A 20,424-nucleotide genomic window follows, 5' to 3' on the forward strand; every position below is an offset into this window, starting at 1 on the left:
ATATATATATATATATATATATATATATATATGTATATGTATATGTATACGTGAGAGAGATAGAGAAAAAGATGTGTTAATTTGAGCCAAAACACGCGAAATTTATAGATGTGGCCTGACTTCTGCTGCCATGTGATCGCATGGAATTTTAGCTTCCAGGCCATGCGATCGCATGGCCTGCTTTTCCAGCTCACAAGAGTTTGTTTGCATCTTGCCGACGGTTTATAAATATATATAATATATAAATAATTTTAAGAATTATTTAAATATTATATTATATTTATGTGCATAGTTGACTCGTAATTTTTAGTCAGTTGCGTTGAGCGTTGAGAGTTGACTCTGGTCCCGGTTCCGGATTTTCGAACGTCCTTGCGTACAATTTAATATCGTGTACTTTGCGTTTTGCGTCTTGTACTCTTGTAATTTCGAGACGTTTCTCATCAATAATTTGAACCACTTTGATTGTACTTTGTACTTTATAGCTTTTTGGTCGTTTGTGTCTTCAATTCGTCGAATCTGTCTTTTGTTTTCACCTTTTATTATTTAAACTAATATCACTTGTAAATAGAACAATTGCAACTAAAAGCTTGTCTTTCTTGAGGGATAATGCTATGAAATATATGTTTCGCTTTTAGCATTATCAGTCACCTTCCAGTAAAAATTGAACACAAAGCATTTTGGGCTTTGAAGACATGTAATCTTGATTTACATGAAGCTGGACGTCTACGGTTAAGTCAACTAAACGAATTATAAGAATTAAGACATGAAGCATATGAAAATTCGTTAATCTATAAGGAAAGAACGAAGAAATGGCATGATAAAAGAATCAGAAGTTCAAAAGAATTTAAAGAAGGAGACAGAGTTCTTCTTTTCAATTCACGATTCAAGCTATTTCCTGGAAAATTGAAATCAAGATGGTCTGGACCATTCATAGTCAAAAGAGTTTTTCCGTACGAAACAGTAGAATTAATAAATTCAAATGAGATTGAATTTAAAGTTAATGGTCACAGAGTTAAACATTACATAGATAGTCCAATGGAAGTTGAAGATGAAGTTAATCACAATTTCGACACCACAGCTAACTAAGTGTGGGAAAGTTCGAATCTTTTTAGGGTAATATATATTTCTGTTAGAGTTAGATATTCTGTTTTCATGTAGTGCTCGAGAATGAAATCCGAATGGTCTTTCCCTAGCAGACCCTAAAGAACTAGTCTTCTCCCCCCATTCTGAATTTTTATTTTTTTAGGTTTTACAAGATGAAAAATTCCTTTGATCTGAACCATGGTCTAATGCTACATGCTATGATTACTAAACGTAATAATGACACCCTTCCGAGTGAATTGGTATCATTTATAAGAGGCAAAATGGATGGAGTAAGAAAAGAACTCAGGAAAGATCATCATAAGATACATTTTGGTAAAGGAAAATTAAAATCCGCAACAAAAAGAAGAGCACAACACCTTGAAAGATGTTATAAATGCGGAAAATGGTCACAAGAAGGTAAATGTTCAAATAATCAAACATATTCAAATACCGAATTTGTTACTCTATACAGAGAAGGACCATTTATATGTTTAGAGGAAAAGATATTGAAGAATCGAGGTTATGCTTATGTAGCTATGGAGAACCAAATCACACGACTCTCCTATGAGTCGGCTAAAGCAGGTCTCTGAGAATTCTATCTCACAGGTAAGTATGTACAGTTTTCATTTTTTTATTTTATTGCTTTTAACCTTTTGAAAATAAACGCTGAATCGTTCACTATAAAGTATTAAATTGGTATTCAATAAAATTAGGTATGCGTAACCGAAATTATTGATATCATACAAAAATTTATTACATCACTGCGAAATTTACCGTTTATTCTTAAGGTATAAATATCTTTAATCAATCAACCCAAAATATTTCAAAAATTCGTCAGGAGTAAAACTAGGTTATGGAACCGAAATTACTTTACCGAAAAGAGGGGCGTATATTTTTGATAATATTTGATTGATTAAAGTGGGATAAAAGACCAAAAAGATTTTTTTTTTAATTTAATTTTTACCTTGTTAATAGATAAATATTAAATTAATATTGTAAACTTTTTAAAATCAATATATTTAAGTTTTTAAGTATTTTTAAAAATTAATATTTTCAATATAAGTTTGTATGTATAAAAATTTTAATAATATGAATTTTTAATTTTATGCATTTTAAATATAAGGTTGGTGTGAATTTAAAAACAAAAAATTTACTTTATTTTATTAAGTTAAAAATTTGATATTTAAAATTCGTCGTGAGTTGAAAACTAGGTCGTTGAACCGAAATTGCTTTACCCGAGGGCGGGACGAGAACTTTTATTATCATTATTTTTAATCTTATTGAATTAAAGTATGCCAAAAACATTTAAAAAACCCAAAAAATCTTTGCTTTTAAAACAACGCTTTGAAATGACAAATTTTTAAAATTTTGTTGAGGGACGGACTAGGACATCGATCCGAAACGACCTCATCCTAAATAACAAGGAAAACAAAATTTTTAAAATTTTTAAAATTTATATTTTATTAGTTAAAAGACTTTTCTAAAAAAAAAAAAAAAAAAAAAAAAAAAAAAAAAAACCTGACCCCCATGTGATCGCATGGGGATTGCACAGCAAAGCCATGCGATCGCATGGCCATGAAAACCTGGGCAGAAATAAAGAACAGCTCGTCTGTTCTGTCTCATTCCACAACACACACACATACGCGAATATCTCTCAAAAACACCTCAAAAATTCCCAAATTTTCACCAAAATTCATCATATTTCGTCCTAAAATCAACTCTAATCATGCCTAGGTTCAGATTTTTTAGCAAGAAGGTAAAAATTACACCCCTAAACTCTTAAATTTCTTAGTTTTTTGATAATTACCAATATTTTACCTAATTTGATTTTGTCAATTTTTAGTGTAATTAGAGTTATATTATTAGTATTTTATGCATGTATAACCTAGATTGATGCTATTTAACATGATTTGAAGCCAAAAACTTCAAAATTTTTAGAAATCTAGGGTTTGTGTTCTTGAGCAATTTGGGGCTTTTTGATATAAACAGGTTATGGCCGATTTTTGTCATGAATTATTGCTAAATTAAGTAGTGTAACATGTTTAGGTAGCTAAATGATCCAAACTTTGATCCTAAATATAATTTTTAAGAATTAAAGTAGACTTTTTAGGTCTAAAATTCATGAACTTGATTAAATTGATGTAAATGCCATTTGAAACTTGTTTAATTGCTAGTAATGGTTATTTTAACATGTTATTTGAGTTGAATGCTTATGAACTTTGTAAACATTTTCATATATGCTTATTTGAAAAAGTGTAGAATTGTTAAAATTGTGAAAATGTGTATAAGTTTAATTTTGATTGAACATGTTATTGTAATTGTTTCAAGTTGTTATTTTGCTAACACTAATGCATATTTGGATGCACAAATTTTGTGTTTAATGTGTTTTGCAGAAAAATACCGATACTGATGGTGCATCATCATCATCTAGGCAACCTGCTCCGGAACCTGAACCAGAAATGCAATATGAGCCACAATATGAACCAGAACCTGAAAAGGAGCAACAACAGGAACAACAACAACAACCTGATCAACACGTACCATATTATGATCCGCAACTAGAATATGTTAATGCCTACATACAATTTTCGATTCATCCGATAATAGAACACCCAACGATTCATGAAGAACAGTTGCATCCCAATTTGAGATTTGATCGAAGTTGGAGAGATTACCCAACATACCAAAGTAACAAATTTAAACTGGTAACGAAAAATGTAGAAGTACCGAGGGTAATCGATTGGGAACCTTTGAAAAGGGTCCAACTAGTTAACTCAGTTAGACAACATCTGATCCAAAGGTATGGCAGCTCTTCTTTTCCCGATTGGGAACGTTTATTCACCATTCGTAGGCCTGTATATAAGGAATGGTGCGTTGAGCTTATGAGTACTATTTCACTTAATGCGGATGTAGTTAGGTTAGATGATAGAAGTTTTCTTAGATTTTTACTTGGCCGTAGGATGTACAGGATGTCCATGCTGGACATGGCCATGGCTTTACAGATTTACACTCCTGGTGAATTACTCCTACCCGATTGTACAAATTTGATTTATCATGGGGAGCGGGTAGATAGGAATTTTGACGCGGACGCCGTCTGGAGGCGTATGTCAGATTATAATGTTTTTACGCTGGGAGGAAGACACTCCTATTTAGATATTAACAAAACAGAGCTACGTATTATACATAGATTTTTAGCTAATTCGATTACACAAAGAGGTAAAAACAAGGAAAAGATGACCTTACATGATTTATTTTACCTTAAGTGTATTCGAAACACTAGAAGCTTTATTAATATCCCCTACTGTGTTGGTTTTTATCTGTCCAAAATAGTGGCAGGAATACAGGACGAGGGAATAATAGGAGGAGGTATTTTTGTTACTCTCATTGGAGAGTATTTGGGTGTAGATAGGGACCAAGGGGGTCCACTGATGGTGTGTAGGGAACAGGTTGATACTTTAGGATTAAAGGTCTATCAGGGTGCTAAGGTATTAAAAAGTAGACGCAATCAGGCAATACCATATGATGGTCATCATCCACAGGTAGAGAGAGGTTCAGATGAGGAAATGAAGGAACCGGATGACATTAGGGATGTCATCAGGGAGGCCATGACCGACGTCTATCAGCGTATAGATGAGGTAGAAATGACAAACCATGATAGACATAGTCGGTACGAGCAGTGGCAAGCCGAGAATGTGTACGAGCATTTCAGGTAATGACAGCATGATAGATGGCACTATCATCAGCATCAGATCATGAGCCAGCTATCACCTCAGGTACCAAATAACTGCGTACCGACCCCACCTGCTTACTATCCTCCACACTAGCCCGATATGCGACCACCATTTACTCTCTACGACCCCAACCAGGCCTATCAGTACACCTATAACCAAACGTGGAACCCGCCCGATGACATGAACTGGAACCCCTATCCAGATTGATATAGTTCCGTTGGTGATTTCTATGATTTTTTAACTTTTTATTATATTTATTTATTTATGTTTAAACATATAATATTGTGATACTTTTATGTAAGTTTTAACATTTTTATTATGTTGTACTAATATTTCATATTTGATTTGAAAGTGGGATGTTAAGTCCCATTTCAAATTACCATGCATGTTATTATTTGTATGTATGTATATTGTCAATTGTACACAACAGGGTAAAACAGCGCATTTTCAAAGACTGGCATTAAGTTCAGCAAAAGCTACTAATTTTGACGACAAAACGAAAAATAAATGTGATGTAACAACAGACGGAATGAACAAATGAAGTGCACCATTTATCATTCAACAAACAAACGCCAATATGTTTGGAAACTTTGGTAAAATTTAATCATTTTTCTACGCTAATCACCCTCAATAATTTAAATTGTTACTGATTTCTTGCAAATGAGGGCATTGCAAGATCTTAAGTGTGGGAAGGGGTTAAATTCTTTCGGATTTTTAAAATTTTTAACTTAAACACTTGGTTACCATTAAAAAATACTAGTAACGCAGTAGTTGTATTAGAATCTAGTGCTCTCTGATAATAAAGAACAGCCCTAGTCTTATATACGGACTACCCAATTCTAGTAAAAATTTTCAATTAAATGAACTCAAAATCATGTTTATACAAATTTATGAACGATAAAACTAGGTGTTAACACCGAAATTATTGTTACCTCGAAAAGCACATAAATTGAGAAACAACTCAAAATGTTAGAATTCATTTAAAATGGAATAGAGGACAATAAAAAGGCAAAGAAAGGAAAATAAAAGCCAGGTGTGGGAAAAATTTACCAAGTTATTTAGAACATATGTCACATATTTTTGTACAAATAATTGAAGGTACTTTTGCTTTGGACTAAACTAATCAGTTTTACCCGATTTACTGTAATATATTTGAAAAAAGATGGATCTACACGATGAATCAATTCCATCATTAAAAGGAAGTAAAGTCTTCCGAAAAAGACACGCGCTTCTTGATTTAGGTCAAGAAGTTGTCGTCCAGACCAGCTGTAGGTTGACGAAAAATCTAGAAAAGTCATCTCTAAAATCAGCAGGAAATCCACGGACCTCAGCATCAAACAGGGTCGCCAAGTGGTCAGACTTATCCTAACCATGAGAGGATCTATCTCGTACAATGGGGGGGCACCATGCAAATTAGCTTATAAGACTAATGAATCAGATCCCCATAAAGGATAATCTCCTTAAAGATCAAAAATCAGCTTTTAAGACTGATATTACTCAATCCTTGAGATTGACCTTAAAGATTGAGAATTACAAACTCATGGAATTCAATGATATCTAAACTCGAGCTTGAACGAGAAAATCTTTTGATCAAAATTACAAACCGATTTGTTTTCTGAAAACCCATTTTCAATGCGTTCATTACCATTGAATGTAAAATCCTAGGAATTCACCTGGAATTCATTAGGTCACCTGAACCAAATCGGGTGTCAACCGTAAGAACGGTGGTTTCATAGCATGGTCGAAGACAGGACCTTATGCCAGACCCACTATAGGGTGATCTTTACTATTGCTCCTACAAAGGATAGTAATTGCATCTGACACGTTATAGACCATAATTAAAAGCATGTCACGGGACATTGCCTTAACAGTTGCTTGTTCAACGCTTTCCTTTACAACCGGACGGTAGTTTATCGAAAGGTAATATACGGAGCAAGTATACTGGACGTGTTGCTTTCCCAATACAAGGTTAGCAAGTGGATGACACAAAACCGCAAGTTTTGAGCTAAAATTTTCAAATTTGAAACCCACCAAACCCACAAAAACAATTTGCAAACACCGGTGAAGGGTTATTTCGGAAAACTTATCTAGGGTAAAAGCTAGATTGAATTTTCAAAAAGATCAAATATTTTCATAAAGATCCAATTTCCTTAAAGGATCTAAATTTTCAAAGTCATGTGGGACTGTAAACCACAATGTTACTACCATTGTTCATACCGCCGTATAAAATCACTGATGTACAAAGTGTGAAGAATAAAGAAGCGATTCTAGTATTTTTATTTCAAGACTATATTGCTTGAGGACAAGCAACGCTCAAGTGTGGGAATATTTGATAATGCTAAAAACGAACATATATTTCATAGCATTATCCCTCAAGAAAGACAAGCTTTTAGTTGCAATTTTTCTATTTACAAGTGATATTCGTTTAAATAATAAAAGGTGAAGACAAAAGACAGATTCGACGAATTGAAGACGCAAACGACCAAAAAGCTCAAAAGTACAAAGTACAATCCAAGAGGTTCAAATTATTGATGAGAAACGTCTAAAAGTTACTAGAGTACAAGCCGCAAAACGCAAAGTACAAGATATTAAATAGTACGAAAGGACGTTCGAAAATCCGGAACCGGGACCAGAGTCAACTCTCAACGCTCGACGCAACGGACTAAAAATTACAAGTCAACTATGCACATGAATATAATATAATATATAATTAATTATTAAAATTATATATATATATATATATATATATATATATATATATATATATATATATATATATATATATATATATATATATATTATTTAATAAAACCGTCGGCAAACTAGGAGAAAAACGAATGTGAGCTGGATTCCCAGGCCATGCGATCGCATGGCCAGAAGGCACAAATGCCATGCGATCGCATGGAGCAAAAACTCTGGCCACATCTATAAATTTCGCAGTTTTCGGCCGAATATCACACTGCTTTTTCTATCCTCTCTATCTCTCTGATATATATATATAATATTTTAATTTTAATTTTAATTTAAGATTAATAATAATAAGGGTATGTTAGCGAATGTTGTAAGTGTGTAAGTCAAAATTCTGTCCGTGTAACGCTACGCTATTATTAATCATTGTAAGTTATGTTCAACCTTTTTAAATTAATGTCTCGTAGCTAAGTTATTATTATGCTTATTTAAGCCAAAGTAATCATGATGTTGGGCTAAAATATTAAAGACGGGGTTATTGGGCTTTGTACCATAATTGGGGTTTGAACAAAAGAACGACACTTGTGAAAATTAGACTATGGGCTATTAATGGGCTTTATATTTGTTTAATTGAATGATAGTTCGTTAATTTAATATAAAGATTTACAATTAGACGTACCTATAAATAACCATATACACTCAATCGGACACGATGGGCGGGATATAAATACTAATAATCGTTCATTTAACCGGACACGGGAATGGATTAATAGTCAATGGACTTATTAAAACAGGGGTGAATTATATACAAGGAAAATTGGTGTAATTATAGTTTAAGTCCCCAATTAGTTGGAATATTTGACTTCGGATATAAGGATAATTTGACGAGGACACTCGCACTTTATATTTATGACTGATGGACTGTTATGGACAAAAACCAGATGGACATATTAAATAATCCAGGACAAAGGACAATTAACCTATGGCAATAAACTAAAATCAATATGTCAAACATCATTATTTCGGAAGTTTAAATAAGCATAATTCCTTTATTTCATATTTCATCGCATTTTTATTTACTGTCATTTTATTTAATTGCACTTTTAATTATCGTACTTTTTAATTATCGCAATTTTATTTATTGTCATTTTATTTATCGCATTTTAATTATCCCACTTTAATTATTGTCATTTACTTTACGCTTTAAATTAAGTTATATTTATTTTTAATATTTTACATTAGGTTTTAACTGCAACTAAAGTTTTAAAATCGATAAACCGGTCATTAAATGGTAAAAACCCCCTTTTAATATTAATAATACTACTTATATTTATATATATATTTATACAAATATAGTTTTAAAAATATAGCGTTAAACTTGGCTAGCTCCCTGTGGAACGAACCGGACTTACTAAAAACTACACTACTGTACTATTAGGTACACTGCCTATAAGTGTTGTAGCAAGGTTTAGGTATATCCACTCTATAAATAAATAAATAACTTGTGTAAAATTGTATTGTATTTAATAGTATTTCATAACAAATATATAACTATTTCGTATACACCTCTACGCACATCAAAGTTGTTGAATACTTTGCCTACGTTAACAGCGCCGGTTGATGGTGAAATTCTTTACCTATATGTGTCAGTGGCAAATGAAGCTTTTGGCTCAGTTTTGGTTGCGGAAAGGGATAAAATACAAAAACCTGTGTATTTTATTAGTAAAGCTCTCACAGGAAGTGAAATAAACAATGCACCGATAGAGAAGTTTGTGTATGCGCTCATATTAACATCGCGAAGGTTAAGAAGATACTTTCAAGGGCATCCAGTGCATGTGTTAACTAACATGCCAGTTAAGCAAGTCTTAACAAAGACAGAAATATCTGGTAGACTCGCGTTGTGGGTAGTAGAGTTGGGTGCTTATCAAATTTCTTACCTTCCGCGCAGTACTGTAAAGGGCCAGGTTTTGGCGGATTACCTCGCTAAAATGACTGGGGAATTGGAGGTGATTAATGAGCGAATAGCATTAAAACCAGTGGTTGGTGAAACTTGGGATTTGTTTACTGATGGAGCTTCGTGTGCAGAAGGCGCAGGTGCGGGTTTGGTATTGGCAAGCCCAAGTGGTGAAGAGCATACGTATGCATTACGTTTTAATTTTGATGTCACAAATAATGAAGCTGAATATGAAGCTTTACTCGTTGGTTTAAATATTGCGCGAAAAATGAATATTACTAAGTGGCGGGCATTTACAGATTCGCAGTTAGTAGCAAATCCGTTTAATGGTTCTTTCGAAGCACATGATTCTTCAATGCAGAAATATTTGCAGTTATTGAAAGAATTGGCAGAGCGGTTTGAGTATTTTGAACCCGCGTAAGTGCCAAGAAGTCAAAATAAGAAGGCGGATGCTTTGAGTAAATTGGCTGCTCTAACGTTTTCGCACTTTCAAAAACAAGTTTGGGTTGAAGAATTGCCAAGCAAATCAATAGATAACGACTTAATAGTTGCATCTGTTGAAGAGCAACAGCCAAATTGGATGGAACCAATACTGCAATACATTCAGTGATATTTTACCAAGTGATAAGCGCGAAGCTCGCCTAGTAAGAGAGCGAGCACCAATGTATATCATTCAAAATGATATTTTATATCGCAAGTCATACTACGGCTCAATGATGCGATGTGTTGGTCCAATTGAAGCAGAAATGATAGTTGAAGAAGTGCATAGCAGTTCTTGTGCAATACATTTAGGCTATAAAACTATTACGGCGAAAATTATGCGGATGGGTTACTTTTGGCCATCCCTGTATCGCTGATGTTTTAGCAGAGTAGTATATAAAATAGCTTATATTTTTTACAGGAAATACTATTAAATACGATACAATTTTACACAAGATATTTATTTATTTAGAGAATGGATATACTTAAACCTTGCTACAATACTTATAGGCAGTGTACCTAATCGTACAGTAGTGTAGTTTTTAGTAAGTCCGGTTCGTTCCACAGGGAATCTTTTTAAACAAAGCTTAACGCTATATTAGTTTATTTTTATAAAAATACAAATATATATATAAGTAATATTATTATTATAAAGGGGGTTTTTACCGTTTAATGACCGGTTTGTCGATTTTAAAACTTTAGTCGCAGTTAAAACCAGATGTAAAATAATAAATATAAATACAAGACTTAAATTAAAGCGTAAAGTAAATAACAATAATGAAATTGCGAATAATAAAAGTGCGATAAAATAAACTTGCGATAATTAAAAAGTACAATAATTAAAAGTGCAATTAAATACAATAACAATAAAAATGCGATAATTAGAAGTGCAATTAAATATAAAATAAAGGAAATTAAATATGAAATAAAAGAATTATGCTTATTTAAACTTCCGTAATCATGATGTTTGACGTGTTGATTTTAGTTTTATGCCCATGGGTTAATTGTCCTTTGTCCTGGATTATTTAATATGTCCATACGGATTTGTCCATAATAGTCCATCAGTCATAAATATAAAGAGCGAAAGCCTTCGCCAAATTATTTTTATTCCCGAAGTCAAATATTCCAACTAATTGGGGATTCGAATTGTAACAAGGTTTTAATACTTTGTTTAATGAATACACCAGGTTATCGACTGCGTGTAAACCAAGGTTTTACTACTTTGTTAACAATTACACCAATTACCCTTGAATGTAATTCACCCCTGCTTCAACAAGTCTATTAACTATTAATCCAGTTCCGTGTCCGGTAAAATGAATAATTATTGGTATTTATAGATATCCCGCCCACCGTACCCAGTCAAGCGTATGTGGTTATATATAAATATGTCGAATTATAAGTTTGTATATTAAATTAACAGGGTATTGTTTAGTTAATATAAAACCCATTAATAGCCCATAGTCTAATTTCCACAAGTGTCGTTCTTTTGTCCAAACCCCAATTATGGTACAAAGCCCAATTACCCAATTTTAGTAATTAGCCCAACATCATGATTACTTCGGATTAAATAAGCATAATAATAACTTAGCTACGAGACATTAATGTAAAAAGGTTGAACATAACTTACAATGATTAAAAATAGCGTAGCGTTACACGGACAGAATTTCGACTTACACTCTTACAACATTCGCTAACATACCCTTATTATTAGAATTAAAATTAAAATTAAAATTAAAATTATAATATAAATATAAATATATACGATATAGATAGAGAGATGGATATATGATGGATTTTGCGATCAGAATTCGGTTGCTTTTATAGGGAGTTTCAGAAATTGGGGCTCCGCGACTCGCGGCAACATTTGCCTTCAAACTCCGCGAGACGCGGAGTTTGCTTTTACAGCTCACACGAGTTTGGCTCTTTGTTTACCGACGGTTTTATAAATAAATATAATATGTTAAATAATTATAAGAATTATTTAAATATTATATTATATTTATGTGCATAGTTGACTTGTAATTTTTAGTCCGTTGCGTCGAGCGTTGAGAGTTGACTCTGGTCCCGGTTCCGGATTTTCGAACGTCCTTGCGTACAATTTAATATCTTGTACTTTGCGTTTTGAATCTTGTACTCTTGTAATTTCGAGACGTTTCTTATCAATAATTGGAACCTCTTTGATTGTATTTTGTACTTTTGAGCTTTTTGGTCGTTTGCGTCTTCAATTCGTCGAATCTGTCTTTTGTCTTCACCTTTTATTATTTAAACGAATATCACTTGTAAATAGAACAATTGCAACTAAAAGCTTGTTTTTCTTGAGGAATAATGCTATGAAATATATGTTCGTTTTTAGCATTATCAAATATTCCCACACTTAAGCGTTGCTTGTCCTCAAGCAATATCGTCTTGAAATACTAGAATCACTTCTTTATTCTTCACACTTTGTACATCAGTGATTTCTATACGGCGGTATAAACAATGGTAATAACGATATGGTTTACAGTCCCACATGACTATAAAAATTTAGATCCATTAAGGAAATTGGATCTTTATGAAAACATTTGATCTTTTGAAAATTAAATCTAGTTTTTACCCTAGATAAGTTTTCCGGAATAACCCTTCACCGGTGTTTGCGAAATATTTTTGTGGGTTTGGTGGGTTTCAGATTTGAAAATTTTAGCTCAAAACTTATGGTTTTGTGTCACCCACTTGCTAACCTTGTATTTGGAAAGCAACACGTCCAGTTTACTTATCCCGTATATTACCTTTCGGTAAACTACCGTCCGGTTGTAAAGGAAAGCGTTGAACAAGCAAATGTTAAGGCAATGTCCCCTGACATGCTTTTAATTATGGTCTATAACGTGTCGGACGCAATTACTATCCTTGGTAGGAGCAATAGTAAAGCTCACCCTTATGATTTTTCGGTCTGGCACAAGGTCCTGTCTTTGACCACTATGCAACCACCGTTCTTACGGTTGACACCTGATTTGGTTCAGGTGACCTAATGAATTCCAGGTGAATTCCTAGGATTTTACGTTCAATGGTAATGAACGCATTGAAAATAGGGTTTTCAGAAAATAAATCGGTTTGTAATTTTGATCAAAATATTTTCTCGTTCAAGCTCGAGTTTAGATATCATTGAATTCCATGAGTTTGTAATTCTCAATCTTTAAGGTCAATCTCAAGGATTGAGTAATATCAGGCTTAAAAGCTGATTTTTAATCTTTAAGGAGATTATCCTTTCTGGGGATCTGATTCATTAGTCTTATCCAGCTAATTTGCATGGTGCCCCCCCATTTTACGAGATAAATCCTTCTCATGGTTAGGATAAATCTGACCACTTGGCGACCCTGTTTAATGCTGAGGTTCGTGGATTTTCTGCTGATTTTAGTGATGACTTTTCTAGATTTTCGTCAACCTACAGCTGGTCTGGACGACAACTTCATGACCTAAATCAAGAAGCGCGTTTCTTTTTCAGAAGACTTTGCTTCCTTTTAATGATGGAATTGATTCATCGTGTAGATCCATCTCTTATTTTCTTTCATCGGGTAAAACAGTTTAGTTTAGTCCAAAGCAAAAGTATTTTCAGTTATTTGTACAAAAATATGTGATATATGTTTTGAATAACTTGGAGAATTTTCCCATACTTGGCTTTTATTTTCCTTTTTATTGTCCTCTATTCTATTTTAAATGAATTTTAACATTTTGGTTTGTTTCTCAATTTATGTCCTTTCCGAGGTTACAATAATTTCGGTGTTAAAACCTAGTTTTATCGTTCATAAATATGTATAAACATGATTTTGAGTTCATTTAATTAAAAATTTTGAAATTTTTTTACTAGAATTGGGTAGTCCGTATATAAGACTAGGGATGTTCTTTATTATCGGAGAGCACTAGATTCTAATACAACTACTGCTTTACTAGTATTTTTAATGGTAACCAAGTGTATAAAGTAAAAATTTTAAAATCCGAAAGAATTTAACCCCTTCCCACACTTAAGATCTTGCAATGCCCTCATTTGCAAGAAATCAGTAACAATTTAAATTATTGAGGGTGATTTGTGTGAAAATGATTAAATTTTTACTAAAGTTTCCAAATATATTGGCGTTTGTTTGCTGAATGATAAATGGTGCACATCATTTGTTCATTCCGTCTTGTTGTTATTTCACATATATTTTGCATCTTGTCGTCAAAATTAGTTGCTTTTGCTGAACTTAATGCCAGTCTTTGAAAATGCGTTGTTTTACCCTGTTGTGTACATAAGATAAACTGCAAACATATATACATATTTTTGAAGTTTGGTATATTACCCCACATTCAAAAATTATTAAAATCTAAGAATAAAAGTTAGAAAATTATAAAAACTATTACATTATTAACATAAGTATTAAACATATCAATGTTACAATTTACAAAATAAATAAAACTAAGTAGACTAGGGATGATATTGATACCAATAGGGGTTCCAAGCATAACCATAGGTGCTATAAAATGCTTCGGCAGGGTTATACATAGGATATGGTGGTTGCATCTCTATAGACCAGGGAGGGAATATGGGTTTCGGAGTAGGAATATAGTTTCTACCTATATGTTGGCAATGAGCTATGATTTGGTTTTGATGAACTTGCCAATCTTCAAATGCTCTCTGTCTAGCATTTTTGTACTCCTGTGAAGCTATAAACCTTTGCATTTCTTGCATTTCATTTCCCCCTCCTACATTACCTTGCTGTTGGTTTCTCTCAACCTGTGGATGTCTACCATTGTATTGTACTGCGGCGTTATTTCGCCTCTTCAAAACTTTCGCACCATGGTATACATTTAAACCTATAGTATCGCGGGGTTCTGGTTCTTCGACTAATAATCCCCCCCGACTTATATCCACACCGAGATATTCAGCAATCAAAGTAATAAAAATACCACCTCCTATTATGCTATGCGGTCTCATCCCCCTAACCATAGCTGATAAATAATAACCCACACAATAAGGTATACTTACAGCGCTTTGTGGGTCTCGAATACACATATGGTAAAACAAATCCTGTTCATTTACCTTTTCCTTGTTCTTACCTCTTTGTGTAATCGAATTAGCTAAAAACCTATGAATCACTCTTAATTCAGCTCTATCTATATCCAAATAAGAGTAATTTCCCCCTTTGAATCGGTGATGGCTTGTCATTTGACTCCATACACCGTGTGTATCAAAATTTTCATCTATCTTTCTACCATTTAGTATCAACCCTCTACAATCGGCAGATGCTAACTCCTCAGGCGTATATATACGTAAAGCCTGAGCCATGTCTAGTAAAGACATGTGGAGCATCGAACCTCCTAACAAAAATCTAATAAAAGATCGATCGGTTAAACTAGCTACCCGATCATTTAATTCTATACTACACAACAATTCTTCACACCATACTTTATATACAGGTCTACGCATGGTGAATAAACGTACCCAGTCGTTAAAAGTAGAATTACCATACCTCTGTGCAAGTAATTCCCTAATTGGCCCGGCCAATTCTACAGCTTCTAAGGGTCCCCATTCTATGACCCTAGGTACCTCAACAACTTTAGAATGAAGAGTATGCAAACCCCTTTGGTATTTTGGATAATCTATCCAAAGTCTATCAAATCTCAGGTTCGGATGCAAATCTTCCAAGTGCATATCAGAAAATGTCATGACTGGATGAGGTATATCTTGCTTGTAGTAGTTATCCACCTCCTGTTGTTCCGCATTCTCAGCAGGAGCATTGCGAGCTTGGGATGAAGATTCACCCCTTTCAGTCTGCAAAACACATCAAACACAATTTTTGTGCATCCAAATATGCATTAGTGTCAGCAAAATCATCAATCAAAATAATTACAATGACATGATCAATTTATATCAAACTTAAGCTCATTTTCACATTTTTATCAAATCAACACTTTTTCAAATAAGCATATACGAAAATGTTCGCCAAGTTCATAAGCATTCAACTCAAATAACATGTCAAAATAATCATTACTAGCAATTAAACAAGTTTCAAATGGCATTATCTTTCAAAAATCAAGTTCATGAATTTTAGACTTGAAAAAGTCCACTTTAATTCTCAAAATCATGTTTAGGCTCAAAGTTTGGATCATTTAACTACCTAAACATGTTACACTACTTAATTTAGCAACAATTCATGACAAAAATCGGCCATAACCTGTTTATATCAAAAAGCCCCAAATTTGCTCAAGAACACAAACCCTAGATTATTCTAAACTTGAAGTTTAAGGCTTCTAATCATGTTAAATAGCATCAATCTAGGTTGTACAAGCATAATACATAAACAATTTAAGCATAATTGCACTAAAAAGCATCAAAATCAAATTGGGGAAAAAATTGCTCAAGAACACTAATTTTCGGATTAAATGGTGTTTAGGTGTAGAAATTTACCGTTTTTCTTGAGTAATTCCTTGATAGCATCCTTCTCAACATGATTTTAGTAAAAGATTTGATGATTAACGGTTAAAAATTGTGATTTTGGGGGGTTTTTTTCGTGTATTTTCGGGTTTTTTCGCTGTGTTCTTCGCAGTATTTGGTGTGCGGAGTGAACTGAGCTGTTCCAGCTCTTATATTTTTTTCTGTAATTCGATCCTCCCGCGAGTCGCGGGGTTTAAAGCTTCAAACTCCGCGAGTCGCGGAGTTTGCTTTTTTTTTCTTTTTTTTTTAACATCTTATATTAATTAAAACAATTAAGTAATTAATTTTAAAATTTTGTTTCCCTTGTTATTTAGGACGAGGTCGTTTCGGATCGATGTCCTAGTCCGTCCTTCGACAAAATTTTAAAATTTGTCTTTTTGTAGCGATTGTTTTAAAAGCTAAGATTTTTGGGTTTTTTTAATGTTTTTGGCATACTTTAATTCAATAAGATTAAAAATAATAATAATAAAAGTTCTCGTCCCTCCCTTGGGTAAAGCAATTTCGGTTCAAAGACCTAGTCTTCAACTTACGACGAATTTTAAAAATCATATTTTTAACTTAATGAGATAAAGTAAATTTTTGTTTTTAAATTCACACAACTTAAATATAAAATTCAAAATTAATATTAAAAATTCACACCAAACTTACAATTTGAAATGCATAAAATTAAAATTCATATAAAAATAAAAAAATTCATACCAAACTTAATTTAAAAATTCATATTATAAATTCACACCAAACTTATATTAATTTTTCAAATATTTACAATTTTAAATATATTGTTTTTACAAAGTTTACAATATTAATTTAAGATTTATATATTAATTTTAAAAAACATGGTAAAAATAAAATTAAAAATCTTTTTTCGCTTTTTATCCCACTTTTATCAATCAAATATTATCAAAAATATGCGCCCCTCTTTTCGGTAAAGTAATTTCGGTTCCAAGACCTAATTTAACTCATGACGAATTTTTGAAATATTTTGGGTTGATTGATTAAAGATATTTATACCTTAAGAATAAACGTTAAATTTCGCAGTGATGTAATAAATTTTTGAATGATATCAATAATTTCGGTTACCAAACCTAATTTTATTCAATACCAATTTAATACTTTATAGCGAACAAATTAGCGTTTATTATCAAAAGGTTAAAAATAAAAATAAAAATAAAAACTGTACAGACATACCTGTGAAATAGATTTCTTAGTTATATGATCTATCCCATTCATAAGATAGTCGGTTTAATTGGTTTTCCATGGCTACATAGGCGTAACCTCGAGCATTCAGTGTCTTTTCTTCTAAACATATGAACGGTCCGTCTCTGCATAAAGTAACAAATTCGGTATTTGAATAGGTTTGATTATTTGAACATTTACCTCCATGTGACCATTTTCTGCATTTGTGACATCTTTCTAGGTGTCGTGCTCTTCTTTTCGCTGCGGATTTTGATTTTCCTTTACCAAATTGTAACTTATTATCTTCGCATCTCGATTCTTTTCTAACTCCGTCCATTCTTTCTCTGATTACTGATACTATTTCACTCGGAAGTGTGTCATTATTACGTTTAGTGATCAAAGCGTGTAGCATTAGACCATGGTTTAGTTCACAGGCAGTCTTCATTTTGTAAAAACCTAAAAAATTAAAAATTCAGAATGGGGGGAGAAGACTAGTTCTTTAGGGTCTGCTAGGGAAAGACCATTCGGGTTCCATTTTCGAGAACTACACGAAAACAGACAATCTAACTCTAACAGAAATACATAAACCCCTTGATTCTCCCCACACTTAGTCAGTTGTGGTATCGAAATTGTGATTAACATTATTTTCAATTGAATCATCAACAACTTGTATATCTTTGACTTTTACTTCAATCCATTTGTTGATTTCCTCCATAACTTTCACAAATTCAACTAACATTGCCTTTTCTTTTGACGATAAATTGGATATTAATCGGTTATATAACTTAAAGTTTCCTTTAATCTTAGCATCGTGAATCCGTTTATAAAGTTTCTTCGTTGAACTGTTAAAAATGGGTTCATCTAATTTCGTATCATCAACGGCATTCTTTGTGATTGGATCATCATTAAGTGTTTCTTTATCTTCCCCACACTTATGCGTTTTTATTGGTCTAACAGTTTTGGTTTGTGGAGATCTAAACTTTCGGTTCACAAAGGTGATCGATGTATCACCATCCCTAAGTGTTATTCTACCTTCTCTTACATCAATGAATGCCTCGGTGGTTGCTAAAAATGGGCGACCTAGAATTAGAGGAATATCAAGGTTTTCCTCCATATTAATCACTATGAAGTTTGCAACAAAGGTCAAACTTCCCACGTTAACAAGTAAATTATTTGCTATTCCAACCGGGTGTTTAATGGTTTGGTCAAATGATTGAACACCTATTTTGGTTGGTTTTAATTTACCCATGCCTAATCTTTTGTATAAGGAAAGAGGCATAATATTTGCACTTGCTCCTAAATCTGCGAGTCCATTATATACAGCACCATCATTAAGTAAGCAAGAAATGATAAATTCACCTGGGTCTCCTGCTTTAGTAAGTCGAGTTGGTTTGTAAACCTTTTTCGGGTGTTCTTTCCTTGGTTCTTTCATTTCTATTTGAATTTCTTGTTCACATTTTTCTTCGTTTCTTGGAATGGGAGGTTTGTATAGGAATTCTTCTTCATCACTCAAATTTGAATCCTCCCTATATTCCAGTTTTGATTTTTCATATGTTGTTGATAACATATTTATGTTTTCATTTTGAAGGTTTTCTTGGATGGTGAAATTATGATTAACTTCATTGTCAACTTTCATTGGACCATGTATGTAATGTTTAACTCTGTGACCATTAACTTTAAATTCAATCCCATTCGAATTTATTAATTCTATCGTTCCGTATGGGAAAACTCTTTTGACTATGAATGGTCTAGACCATCTTGATTTCAATTTTCCAGGAAATAGCTTGAATCGTGAATTGAAAAGAAGAACTCTGTCTCCTTCCTTAAATTCTTTTGAACTTCTGATTCTTTTATCATGCCATTTCTTCGTTCTTTCTTTATAGATTAACGAATTTTCGTATGCTTCATGTCTTAATTCTTCTAATTCGTTTAGTTGATTTAATCGTAAACGTCCAGCTTCATGTAAATCAAGATTACATGTCTTCAAAGCCCAAAATGCTTTGTGTTCAATTTCTACTGGAAGATGACATGCTTTTCCATAAACAAGTCTAAAAGGTGTGGTTCCAATTGGAGTTTTGTAGGCTGTTCTAAAAGCCCAGAGTGCATCCTCCAATTTAATGGACCATTCCTTCGGATTTGATCCTACGGTTTTCTCTAGAATACGTTTTAAAGCTCGGTTGGTATTTTCAACTTGTCCACTTGTTTATGGATGATATGCGGTGGAGATTTTATGAGTTACTCCATATCTTTTAAGAACTTTCTCAAGTTGATTATTACAGAAATGAGTTCCCCGATCACTTATTAAAGCTTTCGGTGTTCCAAACCTTGCAAAAAGACGTTTTAAAAAGTTGACTACAACTCGTGCATCGTTAGTTGGGAGAGCTTGTGCTTCCGCCCATTTAGATACATAATCAATGGCTACGAGTATATATAGATTATTATGAGATTTTGGAAATGGACCCATAAAGTCAATACCCCAAATGTCAAATACTTCACATACTTGGATGACATTTTGTGGCATTTCATCACGTTGACTTATTTTTCCGGCCCTTTGACAAGCATCACAGGATTTGCAAAGAAGGTGTGCGTCTTTGTAAATTGTAGGCCAATAGAATCCAGCATCATAAACTTTTCTTGCTGTTAGTTGAGGCCCATAATGCCCTCCAGTTGGTCCTGTGTGACAATGGTTTAAAATTTTACTAGCTTCATCTCCAAATACACATCGGCGTATTATTTCATCTGGACAACTTTTAAACAAATGTGGATCTTCCCAAAAATAGTGTTTTATATCACTGAAGAATTTCTTTCGTCTTTGGTACGATCATCCTTCTTCAAGGAATCCACATACTAAGTAGTTTGCATAGTCT

The 20,424-nt window shown here is 33.1% G+C and overlaps 1 pseudogene; it reads right to left on the reverse strand.

The window, feature by feature from the left end:
• LOC139889853 (uncharacterized) overlaps window positions 1-20,424 on the reverse strand; it is a 192,379-nt pseudogene that overhangs the window by 12,920 nt on the left and 159,035 nt on the right.

This window comes from Rutidosis leptorrhynchoides, chromosome 2 (genome assembly GCF_046630445.1).
Source record: "Rutidosis leptorrhynchoides isolate AG116_Rl617_1_P2 chromosome 2, CSIRO_AGI_Rlap_v1, whole genome shotgun sequence".
NCBI lineage: Eukaryota > Viridiplantae > Streptophyta > Magnoliopsida > Asterales > Asteraceae > Rutidosis > Rutidosis leptorrhynchoides.